Source organism: Pinus tabuliformis, chromosome Q, assembly GCF_031772625.1.
Source record: "Pinus tabuliformis cultivar Carrire ecotype Pingquan chromosome Q, CPIR1, whole genome shotgun sequence".
In the NCBI taxonomy this organism is placed as follows: Eukaryota; Viridiplantae; Streptophyta; class Pinopsida; order Pinales; family Pinaceae; genus Pinus; species Pinus tabuliformis.
Genome location: NC_142296.1, coordinates 1,152,583,122 through 1,152,601,685, shown reverse-complemented (window position 1 = coordinate 1,152,601,685; position 18,564 = coordinate 1,152,583,122). Strand labels below are relative to the sequence as shown.

The window sequence follows — 18,564 nt, the reverse complement described above, 5'->3', positions numbered from 1 at the left end:
ATTAAAAGCCAAATTCCTGAAATTTAAAACATATAGTATGCAATCATGCTTGTGCACTAGATAATGTTAGTGGAAAATACATATCAATGAAATCACACTAATCATTTGGGGACTAATCTTACTTTACCTACCAAGACGCATGGTATATAATGATGATTTTGCATTGATCGTATATTAATATATGTTTATACCAAAATTAATTTTCTATACTCCAAAGTTTGACATTAGCAAGTTGAATTTCTTATCACCATAATTGTTTAAAAATATTTTATGTAGTGTATCATTCGTCAACTAATTCAATGTCATATTGCAAGGAGGTAAGTGTTGTAATTATTGTTTTTTTATATGTTTTGGGAGACACAATAATTTAAAAATATCAGTGGATATCAACAATTTTGAAAGATGGTAAAGAGTACCACCTAGTTGGTTTATTTACAGTCAATTTTTTATTTCATATGGCATTTCATTTCAAGTGGATTTGACAAGATGCTACTAGGAATTTGGAGATAGCCTGACCATGCAAAAGCTACCATTTTTTGGGCTACATATTACCTCCTCAAAGTTGTTGCACATCCAAATGTTTTGTGTGTGTTGGTAATATTATTATTAATGTAAACCAATCCATGGAGCTTGTGGTCTGATAATTTTTCTAAATTATAGACATGATATATTGAATAGTTGGTTGATGGTTGGTGGGTAGGAAATCTAAAAATGTATCATAAGTGCAAGGGTGGATCAAAGACACAGGCACACTTGACAATCTCTATAAAGGTAATGTTGAACATCCTTGATAAAAAAATTTCTACAAAAATTGTTAGGTTTTCTATTACACCAAAACCCGCAGCCATTAGTAAACTTACAAACCATTATCATTACCTTTTTAAGTGGTCACAAGGTGGATCCCAGAGTGGCAGTTAGTCCACATGAACGATTCCTAATGAGGTGAGTAATAATCCAACACCCTCCCTCATTCACAAATCGAGGAATCAAACTTGGGCCAAGGCTCTAATACAATGTTAGGTTTTCTTGTTTTCTGTTACACCAAAAGCTGCAAGCATTATTAAAATTACAAACCATTATCATTACCTTGTTAAGTGGTCCCAAGGTGGATCCCAGAGTAGCATTTTGTCCATGTGAATGATTCTCAACGAGGCGAGTGTGAAAATCCAACAAAAACTAATGCAACACTTGCATCCACTTCCATGGTTTTAAGTACGGTGGACCATATATTTTGAGGCCTCCTTCAAACTAACACCACAAATATAACAATTAAAACTACTAGATTTAATCTATCTATATCTATTTTAATTTAGTATATAAAAGAATGAGCACTATATTTTTCATTTTATAATCCTTCAGAGCATCCAGTTTTCATTTTTGAAGTTAAACTTTTTGTATTTCTCTTCATACACCTCCAAATTCTTCCAACCTTTCCTTTGCCTCTCTCCCGTCATTCCATTCAAGTTTTACCTCAATGGCTATTTTCTACGCTATGCAAGCTTGTTTATATCTTGAAGTCGTTCAACAATTATGCATGATTGAAGAAGGGAATGATTTTTTGAACTTTGCGCTTATAGTATTTAAGGACCTCCACCAAATTTTTTCTTCCTTACGTAGTTAAAAATTTATTTGGTTTACCAAAGAAGGTACACAAGTTGAACCTTGAGATAAGATCTCTTTGTGAAACAAGATCTATATTCTCAAAACTACTTAGGAATTCCACTTGACCTCATCAATTTAGAAGGATGTCTTAGCATGGGGCGTGAGCCTATTGAACTGTTAACCATGGTATTCAATATATAATATTAAATGAATGAGCATAAATTATTTCTTTTAATATCATTTTTTAAAAGTTATTCAAAATGTATACCCTAAAACTGCACCACAAAAAATGAACTTCTTTTAACTTAAAAGCTATGTCTAAATAATTATTCTTCCAAAATTATTTGAATCTTATACTTAAGATTATTCATTTTCATTCCTCAAAAACCCATATTATATCAATTAAACAAATCATAAAATATTGAATCCATGTAAATGTTAAAACTCAACCAGAAACCAACACCCAAAATTATAAACCAACATTATTCCCTAACCTCAACCATAAGCCTACACCCACAATTATAAACCAGCATCTTTCTACAAAATTAAAAATAAAAATGTAATTTCATTGATATTTTAAACAAAATTACATTTAGCATATACAGTCAAAAAAGTGTGTTACTCATGCATATATCCATCTCTAGCCATCAAAGTGACCTATGAGTCCAATAATGGAAATCATAAATACATAGCTCCACATAAAGGGTTCATCACTTATAGTGCCCAAAAAACATCAACTCTGAGAATAGTTTCATAGGGAACCAAGAGAGTAGAAAAAAATGTGAAACAAAACGCAATTTCATTAGAGCAAAGCTTTGTAGCAAGTATAAAGATACTGAAATAATAGTGAATAAACACCATGTATTATCACCACATCCTACCAAAAAAAATAATATAGGACAGCTTAATCAAAAGTGCAGCAGTGACCTGATGGAAACCTGAGCCTTAGTAAAATTGTGCCTCGTCGATGTATGGCCGGTGTAAGTACTCAAAATGGTATGCTTCCCAATATTCCTTTACCTTCCAGATGCATTGGTCCAGAAGAGAGCCCTCCTTAGAAAGTATGTTAGCTTCTTGGTTCCTTTCCTTGTAGATGTGCCTGCAAGAGAAATGTATAAAGTCAAGACTGATTCTTTGAATATTCTCCACAAAATTAACTAGATGTATGTTCTTTCATTGTTGTACAACATTAACCCAATTTAACACTAGTAATGAATCCCCATATACTTGAATTTCATCACATCCCCTCGCAAGGAAAAAATCAAGAAATGATCTACATGCAAGGGTCTAGGCCCAGTTGTTTGTTCGATGCCCCATCTTGATTTTTACATGAAAGACATGACTATCAAACAAGTGTAGAATGAAACCCCCTCTAGCCCGGCCCCCCTCCTCCTAAGAGGCCCCATCAAAAAATCCCCAAGGCATAAACCTATCAAGAATTTCCTTTGTTATAATTCTTTCAACCTGTTGATCTTTGACTTGCGAATAATGGTTGAGAATGAATATGCTCTCAGCAACAATCATGCCTGAGTAAGAGGGATGATCCTCAAAGATTTATTTTTTTCTCGGTATTGATAATACCTAGGAAATAATGAGAGGGAGAGAATATATGAATCTGTTGACCCTATCTTGTAACCAATTGTGCCATGTATCTTGAAAAATTGGCCCCTCCAATTTGCATTGAAGACCCAAGATAACATTGCAGTCATTCCAAATCTGTTGAGTGAAGGGACATTAGACGAGGAGGTGATCAATATATCTGTTGCTTCCCTTATGCAAGGGGCACCATCTCGAACCTATAACAAACCTTTGTTGCATAACTTCCCAAGTAGGAGTCTTTTTTTCCATATTACACCAAGCCAACAACTTTGATTTCGGTGGGCATTTATCCTTCCAGACAACATGCCACCACCACTCTAAATGCACCTAGTTAGCATGGACATTTAAATGAATATAACCCAATTTCATAGTATAGATTCCAAGTGGGGCTCAGGCCCATATTATCTCGTCTTCATGGATATTCAACTTGATATGTGCCCAACGCAAATCAGAGATGTAGGAATTCCAAGCATCCCGAAAGCCAACAATGATGTTGAGATCAACTATAGTATGCCCTCCCTGAATCGATAATGTGGTGGCAACGGGATTTACAATTTGAGATAACCTTGTGCAACCTTCATCCCTAAAGTGGTCAATAATATTTTTAAGAAGAATATGATCCATCCTTCTCCCAAGCCATAAATCGCAACTCAACCATACCTTGTGACCATTTCAACATTTCCACGCAAGACCCAAAATAATTAAATCAAAAAAATTTAACATCAACCTCCACAGAATAGAAATATTTACCCTCGCTTTATTTAAAAGCCTTACCCCATCTTCAAAAAATTATGGTTTGATATGCTAATTATAATCCAACATTATCCCATAAAAAAATTAATTTTTCATAATCTTATACCATATCAACAAAACAAACCATAACAAAATGTAAATCATTATTAATTCCTTGACATTTTGTACACCTCAACCATAAAGAAGCACCCATATCTATTAACCAAACATTTCATGGGCATTACCTTCCCCACCTAACCTTGCGGTGAATCCCTTCTTTTTTAATCCCCTTCCTAATGATTATATTAACTTATTAGTACATTATACTTTCTCTTCATTTATTTTTTGAGACAGATTGTTTCGATATATGGTTCCTTGAATTTTTAATCCCTTCTTTTCCAATCCCCTTCCTAATGATTATATTAAATTATTAGTACATTATACTTTCTCTTCATTTATTTTTTGAGATAGATTGTTTCGATATATGGTTCCTTGAATTTTTAAATTCTTTGCACTCTTTTAGTATGAACCGATCATGTGACAAAAAGAAAGGATTATTTCACTAGTTTATAATTTTTTTTAATCATATGGGGAGTTAAAATTTAATATTTATTTATGTTATGATTTTTATAATATTTAAATAAAACAAATTATCTTTTTTTACGAGGGGTAAGGGTACGATTAATTTATTTGTGGGATTCAATTCCCATTAAATGTTCAAATTGAGTGGAAATGAATTAAGGGTGGACAAATTATATCATCGGTTTATAGCCATTGCCTTATTAAGCGTTAACTTTGTTCCACCACATACGACACTGCATAATTTCTTTTTCATTATGAGAAGACCAAGCACTTTTTAGGTTTTAGATTTTTTTTTATCTATTTAAGATTCACAAACTCATTATCAGGGTAATAATTATGTCGATAGGTAGGTATATTATGAAATTGGAAAGGAGCTTTTAGATTTAATTGTAGGATACATTCAATCTTTTTCGTACTTTCTAATTTTCACCATATAAATTTGTGCATTTTTACTCTTACCAAAATTTATGTAAAAAATTGCATAAATTATGTTAAACAATAATTTTTGATAAATAATAAGTTATCATTTATTTTATAAAACCATACTAATCTTATATGAAAAAAAAAAAAAAAAAAAAAAAACTTTACTCAACTAAATTTATTATTGTGTTGAAGATGCAATGTATGACTTTGTACTAAAGATGTAATGTATGATTTTTTTTTGGTTATTTTCTTGGTTATTGGACATAAATCATAATAAATATATAGGAGATAAAATTTAGGTGGTTCATTAAATATGGGTTATTTATACAAAAAATGGTTAGCCTTTTTATTATGTCATTAATATAGTCTTTTTCTCCTTTTTACCATGTTATCACAATGGCCAAAAGACATCTTACAATGAATTCCTGATACATTTAAATATGGTATCTAAAATAACAATACCATGGCCAAAACTATGGGTTGCTAAAACCTCGAGCCTATAAACCATCAACCATAATTGACTACTAAATCTAGGCAAGTTTCCTTAACTACCCTAATAGTCCCCCCCCCCTCCCCCCTTAAACTTGACTTAGGGAGATTAACCTAGTTCCGATGTCTCTTTAAAGTCTATATACATTAGTAACCATGTATGCACGAGTTTTCTAGGACACTTTTTCACCTACATGGTTCATCAACCATCTCACATTGTGATATCTTACATTCCCCCTTAAGGTAGCATAAGAGTACATGTGCCACCTTCCTAGCTAATCAAATGGTTCATTCCACATTTTGATCATGCATAATTCCATGTGTTGATGTAGTACAACATGTACGCGTGAATAACAGGTCTTACAAATTAACCTAAAGTTAGCATATGAGTACATCTACCACCCTCATATCTATTTGAGTGGCTCATTCCACATTTTGATCCTCCATCCACTCTGTGCATGAGACTAATTAATTCATGTGTTATTGTACTATAACATGTATGCCTATAAGTCTTACAAAAATATTGGGGAATGCATGTTGCCTATGGCTACTCTTTACGACTTGGACCAAAACTCTAGGCTCTAGCGTGTTCATGCACTATTGCAACTCTCCATAACATGATGGCTTCTTTACTAGATCTCAACACCATTGAGTCAATTTATGTTCTCTCATCAATTCATCCCTTTATTTTTATGTACCCATGATGCTTTTGAGCACCTTTATAGTGTGCATCCACTGCATTCTTTTCACCATTCAACTTTAAACCTCATTGGAACTTGTCAAATACACATGGTCTCTCATTAGTACATGGTCGTCGATCATCATTGTAATCCAAAACAACATATCACACCAATATGCTTCAGTCACTTAGGGTCTCCTCTCGTCCATGTATTGTTATGAACCAGCTCACAAAAAGATAGAAAAGATAGATCAACGACTTCAAAATCAGCCTCTTCGAGGGGGCAACCTCCTTTACATTACCGAAATGAACAATTCTTGGATGATACAAATGACTAAACATTCTTTCTATATATAAGAGTCTAAGGGGTCACAATATAATCAAAGCTGACATAACAATAATAATATAAGGGCACAACAATAACAATAGTGGGCTTCTATGGGGCACACCAATAACCATATGAGGATAATAGGGGCACAATAATAATAATAAGGGCTATAATGACAATAGTAATGGGGGAATAACTAGTATTATAGGTACTTAACATGCCCCTCTCCTTCAAAAAAATGTTGTCCTCAACGCTTGAGTAGTTCTAGATGTTTCTGTATAAAATTCTCATCCTCCCAGTGGAATCTTCAGCGGGTAATTTCTTCCACTTGATGAGATACTTCGAAATTGATCGATTTCATAGTTGTCGAGTTCTTATTTCTATGACTACTTCAGGTTCCAATATGATTTTTCCTTCCTCCTCAAGTTCTGGAAATATTGTTTGAACTGGGAGCTTGTCACCTATAACCTTCTTTAAACATGAAACATGGAAAACTGGGTGCACTCAGGAAGCTGCAAGAAGCTCTAATTTATATGCCATAGTACCAATCTTTTGCAACACCTTGTATGGACCATAATACTTTGGTGATAATTTATTATCCTTCTTAGCTTGCTTGAGGGACATTTGTTTATATGTTTGTAGTTGTAGGAATACTCAATCACCTACATCAAAACTTATTTCACTGCAATGTTGATCTGCCTGTTGTTTCTTTCTATGCTGCGCCAAAGTGAGGTTATCCTTTAAGAGTTGGAGAACTTGCTGTTGATACTCGATGTGATATTCCACTGCTCGAACCTTAGAATTTTCTCTTAAATATGATGTGATGGATGATGGATGATATCCATGAAGTGCCATAAATGGGGTCATTTTTGTTGCATTATGGAAGGAATTGTTATACCACCATTCATCCAGGGGCAACCATTTTACCCATTGTGTCTGTTTAACAAAGGCAAAGCAACGAAGATATCCATCCAAACATTTGTTTACTATATCAGTTTTCCCATCAGATTGAGGATGATAAGATGAGTTATGAGCTAACTAAGTATCGAGACAAGAAAATAATTATGTCCAAAAATTTCGAGTGAAAATGGGATCTCTGTCGCTTATAATAATCTTTGGGTTTCCATGTAGCTTTTGAATTGTTTCCATAAATGCAGTAGAAACTGTATTGGCTTTAAATGAATGAGATAATGCACAAAAGTGTGCATACTTGGTAAGTCTGTCAACTACCACCATGATGACACTCTTTCCTTCGGACTTGGGTAAACCAGTGATAAAATCCATTGAAACCTCCTCCCTGCATTGGCTTGGAATGGATAAAGGTTGTAATAGACCTAGGGTCTTAATTGTTTCAACTTTATTTTATTGGCAAACCAAAAATTCCACCACAAACTTTTGAATATCTGATTTAAGGCCATCCCAAAAAATTCCTTCTTAACCTTGTGGTAAGTTTTTAAAAATCCTGAGTGCCCTCCTAAGGGAGAAGTGTGGAATTCCATAAGAATCTTTTCTTTGAGTTGAGAATTATTACATAGGTATAAGTGATCTTTGTACTGTAACGAATCATTTTTCCAACTAAATGTATCAGATGTACTGGGATCTTGTTGTAACTTTTGAATGAGTGTCCAAACTTGTTCGTCATTCTTCCATTCAACCCTTGCTTTGTTTAGCCAATCTGGTTGGATAATAGAAATGGTGCAAAGCAATGCTTCCACATTCTCATCCTTTCTTAAGAGTGCATATGCCACAAAATTTTGCTTCCCTTTTTTGTAGATGATTTCAAAGTCATAACCCAACATCTTTGTGGTCCATTTTTGCTACTCTTTTGAAGATAATATTTGTTCTAAAATGTATTTAAGGCTATCATGATCCATTTTTACCTTGAAGTGTCTTCCCATTAGGAAGGGTCATCATTTCCTAAGTGCATGTAGTATTTCCAACATTTCCTTCTCATAAATAGCTTTGTGTAAATACTTTCCTTTGATTGGATGACTTTCGAAAGAAATGGGTCTTTCTTCTTGCATTAAAACAACACCAATTCCATTTCCTGAGGCCTCACATTCCACAATAAATGTTTTGGTGAAGTCCGGCATAGCTAAGATCGATGCTTAGCACATTGCCTCTTTAAGATGTTCAAATGCATTTGTTTCTTCTAGAGTCCATGAAAATGCATCTTTCTTCAATAATTTTGTTAGAGGTGTTGTTGTTCTCCCATAATTCTTAACAAACTTGTGATAATACCCTGTCAACCAGAGAAATCCTCGCAAATGCTTTATGGATGTGAGGATTTTCCATTCCTTAATGGCTTTAATTTTGCTAGGGTCCACCTTAATACCTTTATGAGATACAATATGACCCAGATATTCCACATACTGTACTCCAAAGAAACATTTGGATATTTTTGCATATAATTGTTTCCCCTCCAATAGTTTGAGCACCCTATGAACATGTTGAACATGATCCTTCCAAGACTTGTTGTAGATTAGTATATCATAAAAAAATATTAACAAAAAATTTCTAAGGAAAGGTTTGAAAATGGAATTCATCAAACCTTGAAATGTAGAATGTGCATTGATAAGGCCAAAAGGCATGACCAAAAATTCATAATGACCCTCATGACTTCTAAATGTTGTTTTCAGAATGTCTTCAGTCTTCATTCTGATTTGATGCTATCTTCAACGAAGATCAAACTTCGTGAAGTAAATTGATCCATGCAATTCATCCAATAATTCATCAATGACATGAATGGGAAATTTATCTTTAATAGTGAGCTTGCTGAGTTCCCTATAATCCGGACACATGTGCCATGATCCATCCCTCTTGCGCACCAATACTACTGGAGTAGAGAAAGAACTTTGACTAGGTTGAATTATATCAGCGTCTAGTATTTCTGCAACCATACGTTCAATTTCACTCTTTTAGGCATAGGGATATCTGTAAGGCCTGATGTTTGGAGGAACACTTCCTGGAATCAAATGAATAGCATGATCATGATCACGAATAGGTGGGAGGCCTTTGGGAGTCTCAAATACCTTGGAATGATTGTCCAAGACTTTTTGGAGATCTGGAGAAATAGATGATTTCAATGTGGGAACCTCTAGCGAACATAATTGTGCAATTATGCCTCATTTTTCTTTCTTTAGAAGATTTGTCATTTCGTTAGAGTTGATTATCTTTCCCAGTTTCCTTGCGATACCCCTTAATTCAACTTTCTTTCCTTCCAAACAAAATTTCATGAAAAATTCTTGAAAATTAAAAGCTATTGTACCCAAAGATTGTAGCCATTGGACTCCTAATACAACATCAGCACCACCCATTGGAATGGAAAGCATTGGGCCATTCAATACATATTCTCCCATGGATAGCTTAATATTATCGCACTTTCCAGAGCAATTTATGGTTCCTCCACTTGCAACCATCACTTAACACTCTGGTGCTGGATATAGGAAGAAATTCATTTCCTTAGTTGTCTTTCAATGAATAAAATTATGGGTACTGTCTGAATCAATGAACACTATTACTTTTTTCTTCTTGATATGTCCTTCTATCCTGATAGTTTGAGGAGTGGTAATTCCAGCCAATGGATTACAAGATATGGTCAGATTCATTTCTTATTTCCCTAGGGTTTGTTCTTGGTGTATATCTTCTTCTTTTGACGTTTCTTGTTCCTTTTCTTCCTCCTCTTCACAGTCTATGTAAAATAATTTCTTCTCATCACACTTATGACCTTTAGTGTATTTGTTATCACAACTGTAACAAAGCCCTTTTGCTCTTTTTTCTTCCAATTGTTGTGGTGTCAACCTTATAGGTTGTGGAAGGTTAGGGGCAACAACACTTCCATATTTATAATTGTGGGTGGTAGGCTTCTTGGTTGCCATAATTTTGCTTTCCATTTATCTTGCCAACCTGAATGTCTTCTCCAATGAATCAAGTTCCCAAAGGCAAACCTCATGTTGGATGTTATCCTCTAAATCCCATATGAACACATCAATTCTATACTCCTCTAGAATATCTTTTACCCTTATATTCAATTTTTGGAAGTCCTCAATGTGCTCCATCATTGAACCCTTTTGTTCGAGATTTTTCAATTGGTTAAAAAGGTATTTCTTTTTGTATCCTCATAATGTGCTATCATTTCTTTCGTAAAAATTTCCCAAGTGACAATTTGTTTACGAGAGCAAAGCCATCGATACCATACAAATTAATTTGGTTCCAAATATGAAGTTGCAATGCGTACCTTTTGTATGTTTTGCACATTATGGAGATCGAAATATTGCTCTATCTCTAGTATCCATGTTACGGTATCTTTGCCATCAAAATTCCTTATATCGATATTTGGAACATGGTGGGTCTTCAACCCAATGTTAGAGTCTATGAAATCATAATTAACATTTCTTTTGTTCTCATCATGAGTTTTCTTTACTACCCTTTCACCATTAGTAAACATTTCTTGTAGCAACTTTGTCAAATCTGTCTTCAAATCTTCCATTTTGCCTTCCATCTTAGCTTCCACATCATTCATCTTAGCTTCCACACCTTTCTTTAAACCATCCATCTTAGCTTCCATGTATTTCTTTAAATCGTCCATCTTATCTTCCACACCATCCATCTTAGCTTCCACACCTTTCTTTAAACCATCCATCTTAGCTTCTGTTACATTTTATGAAAGTGAATTTTGTTTCACTTGGTCTTGTAATTTTGATATATCATGTTGCTTTTCTTCCTCTTCTTCATGAGTCTTGCTAGAGCTTTCTGGTTGTTTACTAGGCGTTTCCATTTTCTTTCTTCAGGGTATCAATTAATGATAATTATGCTTCACTATGCCCCTTGAATTCCTTCAAACTAATCTTTCAAACCAAACTTATGCAAAATTTTAAAAAAAACTACACACATTTTTTCACTTTGTATGAGCTCGATAATGAATCTGATGTATCTCTGAAATTTCAAATCTCAAAGGTCTGAAATTGCGAACTATGGTAGCCCTCTAGGTCCTCTTTCTAATGCCACCAGTCTAATTGAAATATCTAGCTATGGCTAGGCTTTACTACTTTGACCAATGCTCTAGGGTGTTCATGCATTATTGCGACTTTCCATAATATGATGGTTTTTCCACTAGGCCCCAACACCATTGACTCCATTTTTGTTCTCTCGTCAATCTATCCCTTTCTTGCTATATGCCCATGTTTTTGAGTGCCTTTATAGTGTGCCACCATTGTGCTCTTTTCACTATTTGATCTCCGAACCTCTTTTACACTTGCCAAATCTATATGGTCTCTCATTTAGTAAGTGCCCATCAATCATCATTATAGGCCAAAACAACATATTGCACTCATATACTTCACTCTCCTCTCCTCTATGTATATTAAAATATGTAACTAATAAATCTTCTCATCTATTCTATATATGCATTTCTTTGAATATATAAACATCCAAGTACTGAATCTATCTCTACAAAACATCCAAGTACTGAATCTACCTCTACAAACTCTTTATCCAAGTACTGAATCTACCTCTACAAACTCTTTATCCATTATTTAGAAGTATCCAAACTACTCTCTAAAATTACCATTGATATAAAAAGGAACGATTACCATTGATATAAAAAGGAACGAAAAATACAGTAAAGTCATCATCATGTTTTTAAATAGCCTACATTACATTGAGAAAAAGTATGAGCTAATTCAAGCCACAAATAATTATAGGCCAAAATACATTTAAAAACTGCCATCTTTCCATTGTTATAGAAAAAGGGACATATCGAGTTGCCAACTTTTATGTTTGTGTTTTTTTCTCAAGTTTTCTTATAATTTGAAGTAAATTTGGCATCTGCAGAGTTAAGATTTATGTGGTGAAGACGAGTTCACCTGTTGAATTGATGCCTTTCCATGAACCGAATGATGGGCTTCGGACAGTGACAGATACTGATATAACTGTATACCCGGTACAAGCACTGCAGATATAAATAGAATGAACACTGACATGTGCGCACCTTTTTTCGTTTTATCCTGCAGTTGTTTACTGTGTAAATCTCGTTGTGATTTACAGCTTTATGGCACCCATGTCAAAGAGGAATAATTGCTTTTTGGGATGATTTGATATTTGTGGAAGCTGGTTGGCAAAAGTTGCTTTAACTGGTTATCTATGAGAGAGAACGAGGTTGCACATGATCCTAATGATGGAACACAGAGAATGATGATTCAAAAGAACTTCAGAGAAAGAAATTTCTAGAGAGAACAAAGCTTATATGAAACTTCAATCCTACATCCATTCACTTCAAAATTAAATTCTTATTGTGATTGTGAATAACTAAATTGCAAAATATGACAAATCTAGGGAAGTATTAGAAGAGTAATATTGTTAAGGAGTGAAATGGCTAATTTTGTTTTTATGTCCGGTAATAAATTTGGCACAAAATAGCTTCCAGCTTGTACTCTTAAAGTCCACAATGAAATTTGAAATTGGCGTTGTTTAATGAGTTCACAATTTTATCCGACCGGTAAATTTTTCGCTGAAATCTGGCGAAAATTTTTTCACCGTAGGGGGGAGAAAGTGAAACAATGGGTGAATAAATTTGTGCACACTTTAGAGCCATTGTGGAAGCACTGGTATGGACAGATGAAAATGGAGCAACAATTTATGGCGTAAATAAGAGGAATGAGATTATCCTGATGTCTTTTAATGCCATTAAGACGTTTGTCACCATTTATAATTATTATTACTATGTTTAATGCCATTTTGACTTTTGCCGCTATGTATAATTATCATTAGATTCCTTAGATCTTAGATTATCATTAGATTAATTATCAATTAGATCTTTAACTAAATATAAAGGGTTCAGGAATAAAGAGATGGTAATGGAATGGGATGTGATCTTGGAGTAACTTGGCTATTTTTAGGGTCACTTTTCATAATGATAGATTTCAATTTTTTTTTCCAAAATTTTGAGTTAATAAATATGGATATAGAAAATCTAGAAATCATTACTATTAATAATACTCTTCATCTAAGTCTCAAATATGAATGATCTAAACCTTTATATCAATTTATAATTACAGTTTTTATATTTTACGTATGTTTTCATTGCTACTTCAAAAAAGAGTATAATAATCATAGTTCCATATATTAGATAAAACATTTATATGGTACATAAAAATATGAGGGAGGCTTAGTAGAATATATAGTATTTTAGTGTCGCAATTATTTATAATTTAGTGCTTAAAGAGAGTAGTGGGTAAATAATATTGTTTACTAAGGAATCAATTTAAGGATTTGTTACTTACACATCCATTTTATTTTTGGTGTGCCATATCTTTAAGCCTTTCAAATATCCATGCTTTATAATTCTTTGTACAATCATAAGCTTCACTATGTTTGATGAGCTAAAATATCTTGCCAAGTCCATGTTTATGTTGATATTTGTGTTTTCTCCATTTATTTTCACAATAACATATTGTTCCAACCTTTGGATGTTGTCAAAGTAGAAGGCTATAAGTAAGGGTGGTAGCACCTCATCCACACACACTTTAAAAATTTTGGTTCTTGAGGAGTACCTAATAAATTAGTGCAAGTAAGGAGTGCCTACCTTTTGGTGAACAATGAATGATTTAATGGTCGTATGTTTCTCCTCATTCACTGCCACCAAGTTTAATGAATCATCTCCTCATTCACTGCCACCAAGTTTAATGAATCATCAAACATGACACTCTTGTTCCTTGGCAAGTAAGTGAGAATTACAGGGGGTTGGCCTTAATTCCATATTTTTTTCCTACCATTTGTCCATATGACATATCCATAGCCATGGTTTCCCACTCTGAAAATATGATGGCATGTGTTTCCAAAAAATGATGTCACGTGTTGACACATATGTGCATTTAGATGTGCATTTTAATTCCATATTGTATAGGTTACACCAAACACTTCGAGATCCAATGCCTAGCATAAGATAAGCCAAAACACTAGTATCAATTAGTCTTCCCCTAGATCACATGAGTGATCGAACCACCTCAAGCTTCCCAACATTTTCATTGATGCACCATCATAAGTAAAGTTATTCATTAAAGTGTTTGTTTGTTATTTCTAGGGGAGGGAGCTTAATTTGAAAGCCCTCTCCATGACCCAACCCATATGGTGAAAGGCTAAGGTCTCTCAATTCACATGACAATCCTTGAGGCAAATTGAATTGTTTCTCTTAAGGTTGAGCAGACCTAGATCTAAAATGCTCAACTAGTTGTATTGATTCTCTTAAGATTGAGCAAACCTAGATCTAAAATGCTCAACTAGTTGTATTTCAACCTATTTATGTTTTCTGGTAGCACTTCTCATTGCTTTGTCTCCCTCACCAAACTCACTTAGAAATGGCTAGCTAATCTAACATAATACAAGCAAATAAATAGTTATCAGTGCTTTGTAGGTACAATCATTTTTTTACATTGCATCATTATTATTTTTTTTTCCACATAAGACTACGCTAATTTATATTACAAAAAAGCCAAAATTACAGCAAAATTTTACAACAGAGCCGTGGCCCTGCATCTCCAGAGAGATTTTCCCCATGATTAACCAATCAGAGCAACACTGGTGCAAAAAGGAACCAGGTTTTCTTCCTTCTGACATAACCAACATCTAAATCGACACAGTAGACATTTGAGCCGACACAGTGGATACAGAAATTGACACGGTGGACACATAAGCTAACATAGATGACACGTAAACTGACACTGTGGACATATAAACCTTCACGGTGGACATAGACCCAATAACAGACAAACAAAGTGAGCAGAAAGAGTTGGATAGAGAGTAGCGTTCCTGGCCACGAAAACGGAGTGGCTTCTGAGCTATTCCTCATCGGTGGTGTGAGGCTCATCCGTCGCAAGACCTTTGAGCTTCTTGGTTTCCTCCGTTTCTGAGCGCAGCAACCTCTGAACCGGTTCACTGGGGCCAGCTTCATAAGCTTGAATTGGTCGCCTCATATCAACTCTGGGGACTTGCATGTCAACCCTTGGCACCGTCAGGTCTTCAAGTTGCCCCCTGAGATTGCTGCAATGCTCCACGGTGACTGAGACGATGAGAGTGTTGTTCTCCAGCGTGCAGGGGATCCGATAGCGAACTGCTGGATGCTCCACATGACCACAGTCCATAATTTCTCCCCTGCCTCTTTCATTTCTACGGCCTGCTAGTCTGCTCGGAATTCTGTTCTGCTCGGAAGTTATTTCCACTGAGGAGGAGGGCGAAATGGCAGGCCTCTGAGTGGCAGAACGACCCCTGGAACCGCCGCGGCGACTACTCATCCTGAGCCTTTCTATTGGCATCCGTCGATTATCTCCCGTAACAGAATCCCTCTGAGAAATCTTACAATGAGCCAGAGAATGTTCTGTCTCTGCCAATGTCTGCTCGGACCGCTTGAATGAATGCGGGAGAGCGACATAGGGTTCGAGCTTATTGAGCTCCATTCTCCTCGTCCGATGCTGCGCATTGAATGGCGCCTGAACCAGACTTAACATCCCAATGAATTCACCTTCCGCATTGAATGGCGCTTGAACCAGACTTAACATCCCGATGGCTTCACCGTCCGTCAGAGTTAATGCACCAGCGTCCTGGTATGTCGTGGCTCGTCCGGGCTGACAGCTGCCCATGTGACGAGCCACCTGCCTCTCACACATCAAAGACACCCGCATCCGGGGACATTGCATCATTATTTTAACAGTTTTCAAAATATATATTTAAAAACAATTAATATATATATTTTTTAATTTTAAAATTATTATAATCCTATAATATAATATAATTTGGAATTTTTATTATTTCAATGAAAATATATAATTAATTTTTTAGTTTATTTATATTTTTGAAATAGTAAATTTTTTAATTCTTTGGAATGTATATATATATATATATATATATATATTATTTATTATATTTATTTCCATATAATATATGGTGAGTATCTCTCAAGGATTAGCTTAATCGGTTGAGTCATTGTTGTTACAAGGTCAATTCTCTTTGAAACTTTTTTTTCTTAGAGGATTTGATTCCCTTTAGGGTTAATCTTCCCAAATTTTTCTATAAGAAGAAAAAATATATATAGTGAATATTGTTTTAATTTATATTATCATCAATATTTTACATTAAAAAAAATTAATTGGAATTTTTATTTTCAAATTTTCTTACTTCAAATTTTTAAAGCAATAAAATGATATAAAATAGAGATATTCCAATTGTAATTTGATAAGAGTAAATTTTAAAACTAGAACTTTTAAAGAAAAAACGTGAATTTTTAACCATCATACATACTCGACCCGTATAAATTAAAATATAAAATTAATATATAAAATTTCTTATATTAGTTTAACCCTATAACCATCTAAATACGTAACTAAAATAGATTTAAATTCCTTAAATAAATTCAAATCCCTTAATAGCTCAAATTAGTAACATTGACAAAGTTTTGGAGAACCTTAATAACTCAAATTAGTGTATTGACTGGATAGGCTATGAATACTTCTAATTCAACCACATTAATTTTATAGCTGCACCATAATCAAAATCAACAGGCAGAAAAAGGCTAGCACTTTAGAAAAGTCGAATTTCATTGTGTTACAAATAAAAAACATCTTCAAAACTCCAACAGACTCTGAATCTCCGATCGTTTTCCTTACAGAACCCTCCTAAATACTCTGCACACCCCAAGAAAACCCTAGATTTGGCTTTAATGCCAGAACCATAGAAAACAAAACAAAAAAATGAAAGAGTTATCATATACAGAGCACATTGAATATTGAAAACATATCAAAAGATCTTGCAGGCCGTCACTGTCAGACACCGATCTAATAGCCTCCTTCGGTGGCAGCGAATTTGTTGAGTAGAGCGAGGGCATTGCTGATCAGTTTGCACACATTCTGCACCCGGCCCGTGACCATGGCCTTAACCCTCCCTCTGGCAACCTGAAAGCCGTCGAGGCAGGAGTCCTGATTGGTGAGGGCGGCGCTCATCCACGTCTCCACGTTGCTCATCTGAAACCTGAACGTATTCCGCCTCAGCTTTTTCAGCTCCGCGAGAGATTGGCGAATCTGGTCCGTCGTGTCGCCGAAATCCTCAATACAATCCCCGAGCGCTGCTCTTTCCCTTTTACTCATCGTAGCCCCTCTGCGTTTCAAACCCGTGGCCCAGAGGGAGACGTTGTGGGCATTAACGAGGCTCACCTGCAGGGCCGCGTTCACCAGATTGCTCTGCGTGGCCTTAAGAGACCCCGCGTAGGAAGAGAGCGACGAAACGCAGACCTGCGGATACAGAGTCACATTGCACGAAGTTCTGATATATTCCACAATGTGTGTGTTGCTGTGCGCGGGATTCAGGGCCTTCGTTGCTGCCGCTGAAGCCAGGCACGCAGTAATTACAAGAATAGAAAAAATAGTTGCTGAGAAAGCCATGGCTATTCGACCCTGAGACGTATGCTTGGAAGGGCTTCTGCTCTCCTCTGCTCTGTTAGGCCATAAATAGGGAGTCGAAACCGCTGTTGGGAATTGTTCAATATTCGACTGCTCCACGTGATCGTTGCCGCCGATGGCGCTATATTTGATAATATAATTTTAAATTTTCATTAATGTCAGGGGACTTTGTATTGTCAACATTTTCGGTGATTTTATTGGTATATTGTCGGTTGTTCGTCCATGGAAGGGAGGCAAAATATATCCCATTCACTCGTCAATTGTAAGCGAAGGAAAAGCAAAAGTCATAATTTGATTCATCACTGTGACTTTATTTTATTTCTTAATCAAATTTCCGTTATCTAACAAGAATTCATGGTTTGTCAAAAGGATTTATGACTTTATTTTTATTCTTTAAAGAAAAATTTCCGTTATCGGACCAGTATTCATGGTTTGTCTAAGAAGATTTATTGGTAATTGGTGACGGAAGATGGTTTTTGCCTCTCCTCCCATTTAGAATTTTTAATCAATTAAATATAATTTCAATTTTTATTAAAAAAACATTTTTCATTAATTAAATAAAAAATAAAAAGTGTAGTATCAATAAGAAAGGTAATTTTCATATAATTTTGGTTAACATTATTATAATTAAAAATTTAGTCAATCTTTATCTATAAGTCTTTTCTCTAGAAGATATTGATTTTGGG

At 34.9% G+C, this 18,564-nt stretch overlaps 1 pseudogene; it reads right to left on the bottom strand.

Annotated features, from left to right (window-relative positions):
- Positions 1-16,983: 16,983 nt before the first annotated feature.
- On the bottom strand, positions 16,984-17,972 carry LOC149223727 (21 kDa protein pseudogene; annotated as a pseudogene).
- Between the last annotated feature and the right edge of the window lie 592 nt (positions 17,973-18,564).